At 37.6% G+C, this 15703-nt stretch overlaps 1 protein-coding gene across 32 annotated transcripts in view; it reads right to left on the bottom strand.

Moving 5' to 3' along the window:
• The window catches only part of SOX6 (SRY-box transcription factor 6), a 734686-nt gene that overhangs the window by 53195 nt on the left and 665788 nt on the right, over window positions 1-15703 (bottom strand). The window lies entirely within an intron of this gene.

Here is a 15703-nt window from a genome sequence, read left to right as displayed (position 1 = left end):
AACTTGGCTTTGTGTTGTGCTTATGAATGAATGAAACCTTGTTGTTCATTACTATGAAACAATATTAAATGTCACGTCAGCTTGAATTTACAGACATGAAATAGCAGCTTCCAGCTCCGGGAATGGTTTCTGCATGTTATACTTAATGCATTATGCAGCAGTAGAGTGCTGATTGCTGTTCAGTCTATTGTTCAATGACCTAGTTCTGTACTGAGCATGTTCGGCACTAGATGGAAACACTCTGAGTGTTCTCTTCTGTAAGATGTTTAGAAACTTGGAAATATTCTTAAAGAGCAAACATACAATTACTTGATAGAGGCTGTGTCTCATGTGTACAGCCTCACTACATTTGTGCTTTCTAATATGATTATTTTTGAATATCATTATATTTCTATAATTAATTCCCATCAGTCAAATTGCGCAGTAAGTCTTCCAGTTCCCCTTCATCATGTAATGTTGAAATCTGTGTTGGAAGAAAATACAGTATAAACCTTGCTTTAATCTAGCACCATTTCTATGAAAGATGGCAACAAAATTATAATCATGAATTTCCCCAACTGGGTAATACTAACTAGTTAACAAAAGTGGTATGTGGGGAAACCTCAGAAACATGACACTTATTTTTTAAGAAAGTGAAAATAAAAAGCAAATTAAGTGTGGTTCCCCAATATCTTCTTATGTGACAACACTGCTGCACAAGAACAAATTATCCAGATGCAGGCCACAACAAAAAGCAACCACAAGCCATACGGGAGTCGCACACATTGTTGCGGGGAGGACAGCTGCTTTTAATCAGCCAATTTTGATTACTGAGTAGCACTTTTGGTTGTCATGATGTGAAGCAAAAGAAAGTGAAGATGAAGAGTACCAGGGACAGCAAAATATTCAACCTTTGTTTTATCACATTGTTTCACATTTCAAATATTTGCATGTGAATGCTTTCCCTATGTTAAATGCAAAAGGAGTTTTGATGTGACACCTGCAATCTTCTTGGAAGAACAACCTTTAGCTGTATTTTCATGGGGGGAAAGCAACTTTCTCTGAAAATCAACAGACCATGCTACCTATCAATATGCATATTTCAAGTATCTTTCTAGTCATTCATTCTCTTTGATTTTACTGGAAAATATTCTCAGTTAAAAAAAAAAATCATAAAGTTCCTGAAAGAATATCAATATTTTGACAAGGAAGGAGAAGAGGGAAAATTACATGCCATGGTTTGTAAAATCCTAAGACAACAAAGCTTACATGATGATAATATCTTTTCTTTTATAAAAAATGAAGTGCACTCACAATTCAGTAGTATCAGCTTGTTTTTAATCATAACAAAAACATTCAGAACATTCAACAACACATTCTCAGTGTCTTTGAAGTCATACATTTTTCTGACTTCATTGAAAAAAAAAAATCTACGGCAGAGATAGTTTCCTTATAAAATATCAATATTTTGACAGAATAGAAGTCAAGGAAGAATATCCCATGAAACACTTGTTAAATAGGCAGAAAATAAATCAATGATAAAAATTGTTTTGGGCAGTGGGCTGCATTTTATATTGGTAATATTAAGCATTTGTGTTTGAGATTAAAGAAGGACCCTGCAAAGCCATGCCCTTTCATATAAATTTCTACCTAGTCTCCCAGAAGATTTCCTTCTTTTCTTCAAAGAATAGCTCAGAATATTTATTTGCCAGCCACATAACCATAAGATAAGAGGGTCTGATGTCTAAAAGTTAGCTCAGGGCAGCTGAGCTAAGCAAAGATTTTACCAGTGAGGTTGAACATGAGCCTAGTAAATACAGGATGTGGACATGGACACAGAGAGGTTTAAAGATTCTTTAGTTCCAAGAGGCCCTCAACTTCTGACCATTAAGAGCCAATGGGTATGTCCCCATATGGAAATACAGACGATGGGTGGCATGCTCTTAACTCTAAGTTTTCCATGCACTTGAACTAGTTTTCACGAGGTATATAGTTCCCAAGTAGATATTCCAGAGATATAAACAAAACACCTCAATGCTAATTTTAATCTCACCCCCCAGGCAGGAAAAATCCCCAGTCTTCATGATGACAGTGAAATGTGCATTTTACATGCAGCGATATGATCAGACACTTACTTATGCATTGTCAGTCACAAACATGCAGGCAACATAAAAGTTATTGAAAAAAATTAAAGTCAGCTCTGCTGTGTTGTAGGACTGTTGGCTCTCTAAGTGCTTTGAAATTATGATGTATGAGGTAGATGTTGCATATTAAATAAAGATATTTAAATGATAAAGCCCCCTTTAGTGAGAGCTGATGAATGTTAAATGTTACAAGCCACAAGACGGTAGCATCCATCATCTTCACATATTATCAGAGTCAATGACGGGGCAGCCTCACTGATGACAGATAGACTGCTGCATTATTATCCCTTATTTCTAGAGTCACTGAACAAACCATTCAACTCCTCAGGCATTATTTTTAACTTTGCATTAAATTATCAACTTTTCCCTTCCTACCATAGCAAGATTGATCAATTCTGTCTTTGCATCAGTGGAGAGAGAGAATGAATTTGGGCTAGCTAAAAAATAAGTGGTTTGTTTTCATCTAGGGAAAAAAAAATCAACTTCCTCTTACTGGCAACAAATGTAAAATTGTGATATGGGGAAAGAACAGCAATGAAACAGTAAGCACACAATAATGGCTTTTCTTTGCACTTAGATAAAAGCTGAATTTTTGATGTGCACAGTATATTTTAATAAAATTTTATATACTATGTTTTATACACTTATTGGCTATTCCATAATAATGTGTGTGCTAACAGTAAAATTGCTCTTAAATTTATGTGTGTTATTTATACGTTCCCACGTAACAATGCTTTTTGTTGTAAAAAATATTCTGTTTATTAATGTAACTTTACAACCACTGCATCCAAGATCCGTGGTAAATTAATGACATTTTTATTATTTTATAGTGTCATTAAATTTTTACTGATCACTCCATCAAACAGAGGCAGTAAAGGCCATAATGTAAACTGGGACACTTAGATCAGGCAGCAGGAAGACATTCCATATAGTCTGAAGAAAACTGCTAGCAATAAATGATATTTATACCATCTTTAAGCATGTGAGAATACTTGGATAAGTTTGGCAAAACTGTTTCAGTAGTAGAGTGGATTGTATACTTAAATAACAGTTTGCTTGCCAGCGAGACAAGCCTTTTTCAAACCATATGCGAGATGACTGATTTCAGCCATCTCCTGAAAAGCAACACGTGAAAGGTAATGGTGTGCTGGGCGCCCTCGCACTGGATTTCCGAGACTGCCCACCCTGTTCAGGTCAGTTCAGTTGCTCAGTCGTGTCCGACTCTCTGCGACCCCATGTACCACACCTCAAATGATTTCAACATGGTCCTCCTTTCCACACACCGAAGTGTAAAACTGCACATGCTGAGAGAGGCTTTTTGTTTGTTGCCTTACAAATAATATTTCATTTGACAGGCAGACACGGCTGGACAATGATGTGATGCATTTTATTCCAAAGGCTGAAATGAGAGGCACTTTACCAAGCTGTATTCAAAGCTCTTTTATAAAGAAGATCTGAATAAGAGCTCATCTGTAACAGGCACAGAACATACACCTAAGAGACCATTCTTTAACATTGCAGTCAAAATACGTAAAAAATAATATCATGTTACTTTCACATGTAAGTTACATTATAATCAGTAGACTTTACACTAGCCCTCAGATGTTCTCTTCATAGAATATTTGTATATCTATTTTATACAAAAATTTTATAATAATACATGCACATTATATATATTATACTTCTGTATTTAGAAGATGGCAGGCAGAAAATTCTATGCTCATGAACTCACAAATTTAGAACCACCTATATCTTACATAGGGATTTTGGTATGAATATTTTTTAAGTAAATAAAAATTTTGCTGACATATCTCAAATATTTAAATACTAAAGAATCTTTCAGTTCAGTTCAGCCTCTCAGTCATGTCCAACTCTTTGCAGCCCCAAGAATCACAGCACGTCAGGCCTCCCTGTCCGTCACCAACTCCCGGAATTCACCCAAACTCATGTGCATTGAGTCAGTGATGCCATCCAGCCATCTCATCCTCTTCATCCCCTTCTCCTCCTGCCCCCAATCCCTCCCAGCATCAGGGTCTTTTCCAATGAGTCAACTCTTCGCATGAGGTAGCCAAAGTATTGGAGTTTCAGCTCAGAATCAGTCCTTCCAATGAATGAACACCCAGGACTGGTCTCCTTTAGGATGGACTGGTTGGGTCTCCTTTAGAATGGACTGGTTGGATCTCCTTTCAGACCAAGGGACTCTCAAGATTCTTCTCCAACAGCACAGTTCAAAAGCATCAATTCTCTGGCACTCCGCTTTCTTCACAGTCCAACTCTCACATCCATACATGACCACTGGAAAAACCATAGCCTTGACTAGACGGAAATTTGTTGGCAAAGTAATGTCTCTGCTTTTTAACATGCTGTCTAGGTTGGACATAACTTTCCTTCCAAGGAGTAAGCGTCTTTGAATTTCACGGCTGCAGTCACCATCTGCAGTGATTTTGGAGCCCTCAAAAATAAAGTCTGACACTGTTTCCACTGTTTCCCCATCTATTTCCCATGAAGTGATGGGACCAGATGCCATGATCTTAGTTTTCTGAATGTGGAGTTTTAAGCCAATTTTTTCACTCTCCTCTTTCACTTTCATCAAGAGGCTCTTTAGTTCCTTTTTACTTTCTGCCATAAGGGTGGTGTCATCTGCATATCTGAGGTTATTGATATTTCTCCCCACAATCTTGATTCCAGCTTGTGCTTCTTCCAGCCCCGGGTTCCTCATGATGTACTCTGCATATAAGTTAAATAAGCAGGGTGACAGTATACAACCTTGACGTACTCCTTTTCCTATTTGGAACCAGTCTATTGTTCCATGTCCAGTTCTAACTGTTGCTTCCTGACCTGCATACAGGTTTCTCAAGAGACAGTCAGATGGTCTGGTATTCCCATCTCTTTCAGAATATTCCACAGTTTGTTGTGATCCACACAGTCAAAGGCTTTGACATAGTCAATAAAGCAGAAATAGATGTTTTTCTGGAACTCTCTTGCTTTTTCCACCATCCAGCGGATGTTAGCAATTTGACCTCTGATTCCTCTGCCTGTCCTAAAACCAGCTTGAACATCTGGAAGTTCACAGTTCACGTATTGCTGAAGCCTGGCTTGGAGAATTTTGAGCCTGACTTTACTAGCGTGTGAGATGAGTGCAATTGTGTGGTAGTTTGAACATTCTTTGACATTGCCTTTCTTTGGGATTGGAATGAAAACTGACCTTTTCCAGTCCTGTGGGCACTGCTGAGTTTTCCAAATTTGCTGGCATATTGAGTGCAACACTTTCACAGCATCATCTTTCAGGATTTGAAATAGCTCAACTGAAATTCCCTCACCTCCACTAGCTCTGTTTGTAGTGATGCTTTCCAAGGCCCACTTGACTTCACATTCCAGAATGTCTGGCTCTAAGAATCTTTAAAACCATTCAAATTTGTGATAATATGGACTTTTCCAGAGAAAATTAATACTACAGTGCTACTAGCCATCTTTCTGTGTACTCCCAAAGCAGTTTTCTAAGAGAAGTAACAAATACATGCATTATAAATAGAAATTCTCTAAGGCCTGATGCTGTGAAAGTGCACTCAATATGCTAGTAAATTTGGAAAACTCAGCAGTGGCCACTGTTTTCATTCCAATCCCAAAGAAAGGCAATGCCAAAGAATGCTCAAACTACCGCACAATTGCACTCATCTCACATGCTAGTAAAGTAATGCTCAAAATTCTCCAAGCCAGGCTTCAACAGTATGTGTACTGTGACCTTCCAGATGTTCAAGCTGGATTTAGAAAAGGCAGAAGAACCAGAGATCAAATTGCCAAAATCCATTACATCATCAAAAAAGCAAAAGATTTCCAGAAAAACATCTACAGCTACTTTATTGACTATGCCAAAGTCTTTGACTGTGTGGATCACAATAAACTGTGGAAAATTCTGAAAGAGATGGGAATACCAGACTACCTGATCTGCCTCTTGAGAAATCTGTATGCAGGTCAGGAAGCAATAGTTAGAACTGGACCTGGAACAACAGACTGGTTCCAAATAGGAAAAGGAGTAAGTCAAGGCTGTTTATTGTCCTGCTTATTTAACTTATATGCAGAGTACATCATGAGAAATGCTGGGTTGGAAGAAGCACAGGCTGGAATCAAGATTGGCAGGAGAAATATCAATAACCTCAGATATGCAGATAACACCACCCTTATGTCAGAAAGCTAAGAAGAACTAAAGAGCCTCTTGATGAAAGTAAAAGAGGAGAGTGAAAAAGTTGGCTTAAAACTCCACATTCAGAAAACTAAGATCATGGCATCTGGTCCCATCACTTCGTGGCAAATAGATGAGGAAACAGTGGAAATAGTGACAGACTTTATTTTCTTGGGCTCCAAAATCACTGCAGATGGTGACTGCAGCCATGAAATTAAAAGACGCTTACTCCTTGGAAGAAAAGTTATGACAAACCTAGTCCCTTATACTGCAAGGAGATCCAACCAGTCCATTCTAAAGGAGATCAATCCTGGATGTTCATTGGAGGGACTGATGCTAAAGCTGAAACTGCAATACTTTGGCCACCTCATGCGATGAGTTGACTCACTGGAAAAGATTCTGATGCTGGGAAAGGTTGGGGGCGGGAGGAGAAGGGGACGACGGAGAATGAGATGGCTGGATGGCATCACCGACTCTGTGGACATGAGTTTGAGTGTACTCCGGGAGTTGGTGATGGACAGGGAGGCCTGGCGTGCTGTGATTCATGGGGTCGCGGAGAGTCGGACACGACTGAGCGACTGAACTGAACTGAACTGAGACAGCATATTAAAAAGCAGAGACATTATTTTGCCAACAAAGGTCCATCTAGTCAAAGCTATGGTTTTTCCAGTAGTTATGTATGGATGTGAGAGTTGGACCATAAAGCAAGCAAAGAATTGATGCTTTTGAACTGTGGTGTTGGAGAAGACTCTTAAGAGTCCCTTGGATTGCAAGGAGATCCAACCAGTCCATCCTAAAGGAAATCAAATGAATATTCATTGGAAGGACTGATGCTGAAGCTGAAACTCCAATACTTTGGCCACCTGATGGGAAGAACTGACTCATTTGAAAGGACCCTGATGCTGGGAAAGTTTGAAGGCAGTAGGCGAAGGGGACGACAGAGGATGAGATGGTTGGATGGCATCACCGACTCAATGGACATGAGTCTGAGTAAACTCTGGGAGTTGGTGATGGACAGGGAGGCCTGGAGTGCTGCAGTCCACGGGGTGGCAAAGAGTCAGACACAACTAAGGGACTGAACTGAAGGCCACCACAATATTCTGAGACATTATCTATCCTTAAAGTTTCCACTATGTATAAGTTGCTGAGTACTAGCCCCCAAAAAGGGTTTGCCCACTCATCCAAGCTCCAAACTTTGATGTCTTTCTGATCCTGGAAAACTCTTTTTCAAAAGTAAGTCTTCCCTGCAAGAATTTTCCCCTTACATGACTCACCTTCCCATCCTCTGTTTATGTTAATTCAAACCGCTGCTGCTGCTGCTAAGTCACTTCAGTCGTGTCCGACTCTGTGTGACCCCATAGACGGAAGCCCACCAGGCTCCCCCATCCCTGGGATTTCCAGGCAAGAACACTGGAGTGGGTTGCCATTTCCTTCTCCAGTGTGTGAAAATGAAAAGTGAAAGTGAAGTCGCTCAGTCGTGTCCGACCCTTAGCGACCCCATGAACTGCAGCCCACCAGGCTCCTCCATCCATGGGATTTTCTAGGCAAGAGTACTGGAGTGGCTTGCCATTGCCTTCTCCGTAATTCAAACTGGTCAGTACTATTTGTCTCACTGCTTTCCTTGCCCCTCTCTGCCCAGTTAATCTTCCAGGCTTGCTGATTCTCCTTCTGCAGAGCCGCTTGCACTGATCCCTCAGCCTGCAAAGCCCAAGTTCTTCATAAACTCTATAACCTCTCTGATCTGTCTACTCTCTGATACAAAAAAATCCCTTGCTTTACCTATATAATTAGCCCCTAGTTACATGTTATATTAAAGAATTGAGCTTTGGATCATGTGCATCTCTACCACTTCCCCAACAGCATCAAAAGATTTTTCGAGCCAGGGACTGTATTGCACCTTTTCAGTACATCTTACATAACATTTAGTGTTAGTGTCCGTAAACATCTGCAGGTTTTTGCAAGCCCACAGAATTGATTAATCCACATAAATCAAAAACACCTTGTACAAGTGTGTTCAAACAGAACAAGAGGAACCAATTTTATAATAGTTGAAGTTTGTGTAAGAGATGTTTAGACTTAACCCTCCACATTGTGTTAATGATGTCTCTTTGGGCAATAATCATCAAAACAAGGAAATACAAAAAAATTCCATAAATATTTTGTAAAATAGGGAAGTGAGCCATTTTAGAATAACACACTAGAAGAATACAATTTAATTATACAACAATATGAAAAAGAGATTTTTGAGTCTGACTTGGAATTTCTGCAGCTTAACACCTGCATCTTTGCAAAATCTTTACAAAACACTGGCAAAAGAGGATAACATCCACCACAAAAATGTGGCTTAAAAAGCAGTATACATTTGAAAATAAAAAAATTCTTCTGTTTGTTTTTAAACAGGACAATGCTAAGTATAATGTTGAGAGAAAATCTGTGCCTTACTCTGAAAAACTTGCTCTAATTACCAGCTCTGGACATATCTTGACATGATGTGATTCTCAACACACACTACTTAAGCACACAGGTAATTTCCTTTTTATTGACTTGAAAAGCTATCACTTTATTAGTATTTATTTTACATCCTTTATTAAAATGTAGTAATTTAAGGAAGGACTGAAAATGAAAGCTTTATTTTAGAAAGTAACCACATGTACTTTCAAAAAGGTGATTCTTTTTTTGGAAAGAGTTATTTTGGAGGCAGTGGGATTTACTTTCACAGAGTTGTTTTGCTGGTCCCAGAGTTAGTTATCACAATAAAAAAAGACTCTGGTTGTTAGAAGTGAGGTAATGAACCACACTGTTAAATATCATTTTGTCAGCTAAAACTATTAATTTCTTTACTTTTTAATATACTCAACACCAAAGCTGTGCTAGGAATCATGAATAATTTAAGTCCTAAGTTTTCTAACCATGTTGGCTTCTGTAGGATATGATTGGTGTGGAAGTAGGAAAGGGTGTCATTTATTGATCATGTACTAAGTACAAGGCTCTTTGCAATACTACAAGGAAAAATATTATTATTGCTGTCAGTTTTTCAAGAGAAGAGACTCAAAAGGAATTTTTTATATTTTAAGTCACTTAAATTTTTTTTTTCAGTGAGTCACTCTGAAACAAAATTTAGATAGGTATTTGGGCTGAGGTGAATTTAGAATAATAACTCTACAACTTAATTACTATGTGATATCTCTGAGCCAGTTTCCTCATTTGTAAAATGGAATAGAAAATGCACATGCTGCAGGGTTGTGATGATTAAATAAGAGATTATACATGTGAGTGCTTTGCAAATATAAAGCAGCTCATAAAATATCCACTTCTGTTAAATATAGTATTAGTGTTTGCTAAATGTTTCAAAGCTAAACACTAATGAAGATGGTGTCCTGATCTAAAGGCCGATATCCATGTTCCTGTGTCAACAACAACCAGCCGCAAAACCAAAGATGCTTTCATTTTTGTCTTGGTTGCTAAGCATCTCAGAATAAAATCTAAATTTTAGCCTTAGGAACTATGTAGTACCTGGATCTTCTTTTCCTCTATTTATAAGCCTGCAAATACTCCCCATTATCCACATGCTATGTTTTTGCTGTGTTAGTCATTCAATCATGTCTGACTCTGCGACCCCATGGATTGTATCTTCTGTCCAGGGAATTCTCCAGGAAAGAATACTGCAGTGGGTAGCCATTCCCTTCTCCAGGGGAGATTCCCAACCCAGGGGTCAAACCCGCGTCTCCTGCATTGTAGGCAGATTCTTTACCATCTGAGCCACCAGGGAAGCCATCTATCTACATGAGAAGAACCAAACCTCTCTGCGTGGCTCATATACCCTTACATGATCTGGCTGCTGCTCTCCTCACCAGATTTATGTCTTTCTCATTCTGGTTTATTGCCTCTGTTCCAAGAAGACAGAATTTCTTGAAGTTTCCTAAATAAGCTATAAAATATTTTTTGCCCTTGTATATTTGCATATACCATTCCCTCTTCTATTAACAGAATGCCCTTCCTTTATGGATGACATCATAATTAGTCTACTCTAGGCCTAATTAAAGCATTTCTTCTGGACAAAATCCTTCGTTGACTACCTTCCACCAGCTCCCCTATTTTGTACCATCACCACACCATGTTTACAGAAAAATACATTGTTATTATTGGTTTATATGTCTGTTTACAAGTCTCCCCAACATACTTCTCAAGATGTTGTGTCCATGTCTTATTAACTATAGCATCAGAGCCTCTCATGATGATACTAGGCACTTTGACTGGTTGCTAAATCCTGATAATGCTAAATTATTTCTTTCTCATTTTTCATTTTCATTTTACTTTGAAATTAAATTATTTTCAGATCTTTTTTGAAAATAGTGAGACAGAGATGATTAAAAGGTACATAAATACAAAGGAAGATACGTAAATCAGTTGAACAATCGAGTGATCTGGTCAGGGTAGGCTTAGTGCTGAAATACAGGAAAGCTGCCTATCTATTACTATTCAAAAGGGCTCTGTAAAAATCTTCCCTAAAATCACAGTAACAACTATTTCCAAACATTCTTCTTACAGTCTTCCATTTCTGAGCAATCCATCATTAGCAATTCATTCTTGGAATTAATTCATAACATCAATACTTTCATGAGAATACAATAGAATAAACCGTGAAGCAAAATCATACTAATTTCAGTTTAAATCTCTAAAGAAACAAGAAAACCTCTAGGGAAGATAATCCAGATGAAGCTACATAAAGAGAGTCATAAAGAATTTGATCAAGGGAGTTCTTTAGGTATTATAATCATTAAAGAAAATAATTTCACAAGAGTTTGGGAATGGCCAAGCTGAGCAAAGATGGCTGTTAAGGACTGAACTGTGTTCTCTTAAAATTCACGTGTTGAAGCCTTAACCCCAAGTACCTCAGACTGTGACCCATGTTTAGAGACAGGGGCTTTAAAGAGGTAATTAAATTAAAATGAGGCCATTAGGGTGGGCCTAATCCCATTTGATTAGTGTCCCTATAAAAGGTGTAGATTAGGACATAGAGAAAGACGCCAGAGATGCGTGCTCATAGAGAAAAGACCATGTAAGGACACAGTGAGAAGACGGCCATCTGCAAGCAAAGGAGAGAGACCTCAGGAGAAAACAGTTCTTCCAGAGTCTTGATCTTGGACTCCTAGACTCCAGAATTGTTAGGAAAAAATATCTGTGGTTTAAGCCATCCAATCTGTGGTATTTTGTTATGGAAGCCCCAGCAAACTAGCAATAATACAGTGGCAACTTCTGCCTCTTGTATCAAAGTAATAAGGCAACAAGTTTTAGACATGAGAGCCTACTAGCCTCAGAAACAATTCTCTGGAAGTTTTTGCCATTAGGATCTAGCAGTGATTCTATCTTTTGACAGCTAGAGCTAGCTAGCTAGAATTCATCAAAAGTGAAAGTTCTCCCTTTAGGGAAGAAAAGACTTGTGAGGGCTAGGACAAAAGTTTTCAAAACTCCAGAAACTCATACTTGAGGCAAGACACAGAATCAGTAAAGACTGACAAAGTTCAGGTCACCTGTCAGGAGACTCATACATGCCACTGGACAGTAAGTTCCTTGGGGGAGGGAAAGTGGCCCTTGATTCTATCTCCAGGTAGGATTGTATCCTATAAGCACAGAAGCATGCAGCACATGCCTGCTGAAATGGGCTAGTGTCTGCAGAACTTCTTGTGGATATGTTTTATGGAGCTTTCAAAAACATTCTCAAATGATGTATGGCAAATTCCCCTCAGGATTTGAAGAGTACACCAAGCTAAGCAAGTTCTCTCTCCACAGACCCTGGCAAGGACAGTATCCTGTATATCTCCTGTAACATACACTTAGATTCTTGTCACTGATCATCAGATGATAAATGATAAAGTAGCATTAACTCTGAAAACACGAGATAGTTTTAGGCTTGGGAGCCACTGAGTTAAATTAGTTTCATCAGGATTATAGTTCCTATGCTTTCTGTCTCATTCATATGGTTCTAATATTGTTTTAACCAACTGCAAGGTTATTTATAAGTTTGCAACTCCCAAGTAGAGTTATAAAGTGTTCAGATTTAAGCAAATCCAGTTGTGTGGTAGCCCAACTCCTACTTATATGTGGTTTCCAACTTTTTATTCCTATACAGAACATGATACATATTTGTTCCTGAATATTCTCTGATTAACTGTTTGTTTCAGTAACAAGTTCACAAAAAGTTCCATTGTAAAATACAAATTTCTATTAAAATCAAATACATGATTTAAAAACTGGAGAATTTTATCTCCACTTAAACCACCAGTGAGAATTTATTATACTAACATTTATCACATGAATAACGAGTATCACAATAAAATGAATGACTAGCTAAGCAAATGTCTTTGTCCAAAAAATTATCTTGGGAATTTTATTTCTTCAAATCTAAGTCTTAATTTCAGATACCTACTCAATTTACAATGTGTTCTTTTTAATATTGTTTGTGGAAACACAGGTGCAGTTTATTCAAGTTAAAGACATCAAAGCAATATAAACCAAGAAAGAATATTTTCTTCAAAAATATACCTTCTATTTCAATTTTAGCTCACAAACTGATAAATTAAAAAAAATTTTTCCTCAGAAACATAAACACAAAAAATGGAAAAATGTAAGGTATTACCACCATGTATTTGTTTTGATTTATGATATATAAATATATCACATCTCCTAAGAGGTTTTCCTATAATTTAAAGAAATATGTGTTCTACAAAAATAACACAATCTTAAAAAGAAAAATAGGGGGTATGGAAAAGCTTTAGTGCTGGAAGGAAATGTAATGTAAAGACCTCTTCATTCAGAGAGCACAGAGCCCAAGAAGCACAGAATGCTTACCCCAAATCCTACAGCTGACAGGTAACAGATCCAGGACACACCTCTTAGCCTCACACCACTTACTTAGCCTACAGACTCCCAGTCTCCTGTTGCTTCCACTGAACTATTGTGCATTGCAAATGCTCTTTACAAACTATACTAGCTCCTGATTAATTTAACTTGTAAAATAAGGGAGCTGAACCAACCTATCTGAATGGTTTCTTCCAGCTCTGAAATCTTATAATTCTATGATACTCAACTCTTTTACTCCTGAGACCCACACTGGAATACACATTAGTAAAATCACTTTGCATGTCATAAAAAATTTTTGAGCAATTATTCATGTTCTCAACAAAATTACTCAAAAGATAATCCATTTGTCAAACAAACCTACCAAACCATGGTCACACTTAGCCAGAAAGCATTTATTTGATATTTCTGAAATTCCATCTCCACCAGGCAAAAGTGATAAAGGGAAGGGACCTCAAGGAAGGGAAAGGCAAAGGGGAAAGTAAAATCAAAGGAAAATATTTCATCTAAATTTGGCATGAATATGTCCCTAGTTTGATATTCATCACGGTGGCACTAGCACAGAATACATCCATTTTTGTCTGAAAGCAAAGTAACATAAATACAAAGATTGCTGGTGAGAAGAGGGCCTCTTTTCAGAAAAAACAAACTCCTTAACGTCAAGATTTTGCACATTCTATTAGTATCCCCTTTTAGGAAATAAAAAGTACCAATAAAGTCCCCTAAAGTCACAAACATCTTTTCAAATAAAGAATAAAAATAACCCAAGACAGCCTGATTATTTGTGAAAGAAGCTCTCTTCAAGATTAAGCAAAATTAAAATTTAGAAACTATGTTTCATTTCCTGAAAATTAAAATATTTGAGTTTAAAGAAGAAGAAAATATTTAGGATCCTATTCTAAATAGTACTCCAACATGGCAGCATTACAAAGGACAAAAGATAGTGCCCAACTGTGGCAATATGTGTTAATTGCATGGTTTTCCAAAGATGTGGGAGAACTGATATCAATTACAGTATAATTACCATTACTTCCAACAGAGTTAACATGTAGTTTCTACAAAGTAACATACAATTAACTGGTGTCACATTGCACACCAGACTAAATAAGATACAAATTAAAAATTCCCAAATGTAGCCATAATACTCTTCTATCTTTTAAAAAAAATAAAGTAACAACTTTTCTCTAATAAGGTCACAGCATTTTTCAGGAATTGGTGCAAATATTTCAAAGAGAAAGAAACTAAGACGTGTAAGTTAGAAAAAATCATTTTTAGCTATACAATGAAAAACTGCTTATAGAGAGAGATGCGGTAGAAAAACTTTAATAACCTAAAGCTGTTGTAAATGAAATTAGAATTTTCCTCGTTTCTTTCAGTTCTTGAAAATTAGAGAGTTAAGTTTTAAAACCAAGTTCAAGAACTTTCTTAGTTTTTACTGATATTTTCCAGTTATTTATCAACACCAGATAGGAGCCTGGTTTAGCTTAATGGTGCTAGAAAGAGACAGAAATGAGTGAGGATCGGTCTAAGAAGGGGAGTGTACAAAGATTTCTGGTCATTTGCTATGTGAAGTGGCAAATCACGTCTCGAATCATGTCTCTTATCAGGAGGTGACCTGAAGAGACAAAGAATGCTGCAGTTCAGTCTGAAGAAGTAGAATCCCTCCTTGGAATGTCTCAAGTCAGCAACAGGAACACAGGATGCCTCCACATGATGCATTTGAGAGGGGCATGAGTGAGAACACAACATCCCAAATGCTCATCTAGGTTTAATTAGAAGAGAACTGAAAATGCAGGGTGCAATGCTATGAAGTTGATGAGAGGACAAAAGGAAAGTAGCTGTATCGAAAATACAGTGTATCTGCTATATTCGTTTCAAACATCTGGGCTTCCAATTATTTATTGAACTCATGTGTGAGAGTTATTTGGGAATACTGCAAACGGCTATAGAACAGGAACATGCAAACTGCTTTGTAAAATACTTTCAGGAATGAACTCGTGCTAAAGTCTTGAACAAATGGGTGAAAACTGCTATGAGATTGTTATCTTTTATTAAATGTGTGAATACCATGAAGAGGTTAACATGCTAGGAATAAATGTTGTAAACAGCATGCTATTAATATAACAGATGATATTTTATTAGAAACGTATGTTTTGCAGATTTTTGAAAATTTAGTTAATTTCCTATATCTGACTTTTGGTTTTTATATGCTTAGTTGAGATTAAATGAGGCCTGACACATTTGTGAAAAACTGCATGTCTTGTTTGAAGATTACATAAGCACATGCGTAGACCACAAAGCTTTCAGGGCAGTTTGTCCCCTGTGCAGTCAATATTTTCCCCTTCCCTCTGAAAGTGGAGCTCAGAAATAGACATATTATTCTTGCACCCAGTTCCATGTCTTACTCTATTAAATTCATGACCCTTTGGTTAGGCTCTGAAGGAGAGCAAACTGGTTAGGAAGGTTGACAACAGAACAGTGATGGGTACATCATCATGCCATGTTACTTCCTCTAGTTCCCACATCACTGCTGTGTTCCTCT

The sequence above is a fragment of the Moschus berezovskii genome, chromosome 14 (genome assembly GCF_049115385.1).
Source record: "Moschus berezovskii isolate FMDL1 chromosome 14, NW_MosBer_1.0, whole genome shotgun sequence".
NCBI lineage: Eukaryota > Metazoa > Chordata > Mammalia > Artiodactyla > Moschidae > Moschus > Moschus berezovskii.
This window is presented reverse-complemented; position numbering and strand designations above follow the sequence as displayed.